Here is a 2,081-nt window from a genome sequence, read left to right as displayed (position 1 = left end):
TCCTGAGTGCAGGAGTTTCTGTTCCCATTAGAGTTGTGGTGCATCACCCTCCCGATATGGATGTGCTCACCTGCCTGGAAGCTCCATGAATACCTTACCATTGGGGTTTTATGGAGGCTTTCTCACATAGGCATAATCAATGCCTTTATCAATTATAGGCATAATTCCATTTCTATCCCTTCTTCCCTTCCTGGGATGTGAATCAGAGGATAGATAACATTTTGGATAATTGTCTACATATTTTCTATAGTATATAGGAATATAAACTAAAATGCAGTAGAGAACCTGTCTTTAAGAATTGTCAGATGCAGCCTGGCTGTCGTGGTTCAGTGGTTGAGCGTTGGTCAATGAACCAGGAGGTCACATTTCAATGATCAATGAACCAGGAGGTCACAGTTCAATTCCAATCGGGGCACATGCCTGGATTGTGGGTTTGATCCCCAGTGGGGGGTGTGCAGGAGGCAGCCAATCAATCAATGGTTCTCTCTTATCATTGATGTTTTTCTCTCTTTTTCCCTCTCACTCCTGTCTGAAATAAATAAGAATATATTAAAAAAAGAATTGTTAGGTGTATTTTAGAATGTCTGTTTTATTCTCACTCTTCTTTGGTTTATGAAATGTAGAATGAATTTTCCTGCCTATGGATAAGATAGAAAGATTTAACCCATAGATACCATGCAGGAGATAAACTAGCAGTCACTTTATTAACAAGTTTATTTGGTGACAGTGTATTCTTCCTTCAAGAAGATAAAAGTGTAAAGTGTCAGATAAGTTGTAATGTTGGGATCAATGTGAAATTTCACAGAAGAGCTCCGCTATAGACTGTCACACATAAAAAGGGACTCAAAACTGAGCTATTGTGCAGAGATAAAGATGAAGAAGTATTTTCAGAATGTTTTTCTTATGTGAACTTCAGTGTGGAATCCAGAAGTGACTCCGTTGATGCAGGTGCTAGAAAGATGAAAAGGAAAACAAAAAGGAAAGCATCATTTCTGAGATTCAAGAATTTCTCTGTAAGTAACCCAAACACAGAGCATAGCTGCAATTATAGCACCTAGAACCAAATCAAATGATGAATATCTTTTGTAATCTTAGGAGGGCATGGATTTTTATGTTTACCTGGCACCTTCATTTATTTTGTTTCTGTTTTTTTTTAACCTACATACCTCACACATACACACATGTGTGCTACACATGCGCACACAAGCATATGTGTAGACCCCAATGTGCATATTTGATCATTTCCCAGGTATCTAGGAACACTTATTCCCTGGAAGTGCACAGGGAAAAGAAGGCAGATTTCTCTAAAATGCTCCACGGAATTTCCCTTTTATGGGGCTGTTACCTCAAGGAGTGTGGGAGCATTGAGAGTACCTGTTCTTGCCCTCCACCTCCAGACCCAGGTACAGAACTTCTCTGCTGTCTGGACACTCTCTGGCAGTTTTGAAAGCTTGCCGTCCACATCCATGTCCTACAGTCTCAGCATATCTCGTGGGTGGGGATCTCTTTATCTTGTTTAATACTTGGCAGCTCCAATGTACATCTTATAAATGAATGTCTTACACTTCCTAGAAGCTTATAGTTGTGGTATAATTTTGTATATCCTTCCTGTAGAGAAATATGCTCATAAAAGGATTGCAGTTAAAATTTCCCGTAAACAATGTTCTTCTTAACTTTCTACATTAACACCCTTCTACACACATACACAGAATCATCAGAGCTCTGCATGCCAGAGTTCTTTACTCCCTGGTTGGTTACATATAAAATCATCTTTAACATATTATTTTCAGCAACCATGAATTCTACTGTCTTAAAGCACAGCCCAATTCCTATTTATCTCAAATACTACTAGATCCTTTTTCATGTGACCAAATTTCACATGATTTAATTTTTCCTAATAATGAGTGCCAAGCATAAATCAAATGGTTAATTAATACATGTTTGTTGGGTGCCTATGCACTTTGTCATTGTGCTAGGCTCTGAGTACACAACTTTGAGCTAGATACATGTGAAGTCTGTCCTTAAGCTATACATATGTCAGTTAAGATGACAAACAGTTAAACATACAATTGGAGAAGGAT

At 38.3% G+C, this 2,081-nt stretch overlaps 1 long non-coding RNA gene across 1 annotated transcript; it reads right to left on the bottom strand.

The window, feature by feature from the left end:
* Positions 1-696: 696 nt before the first annotated feature.
* LOC106695956 lies at positions 697-1,795 on the bottom strand. The gene is made up of 2 exons (XR_002827825.1): positions 1,375-1,795; positions 697-951 (listed from the first exon to the last, which is right to left on the bottom strand). It is a non-coding gene; the product is annotated as an uncharacterized LOC106695956 (long non-coding RNA).
* Positions 1,796-2,081: the final 286 nt, after the last annotated feature.

Source organism: Myotis lucifugus, unplaced genomic scaffold (genome assembly GCF_000147115.1).
Source record: "Myotis lucifugus unplaced genomic scaffold, Myoluc2.0 scaffold_5423, whole genome shotgun sequence".
NCBI lineage: Eukaryota > Metazoa > Chordata > Mammalia > Chiroptera > Vespertilionidae > Myotis > Myotis lucifugus.
The sequence above is the reverse complement of the archived record's forward strand: the minus strand, read 5'-3'. Positions and strand labels throughout refer to the sequence as shown.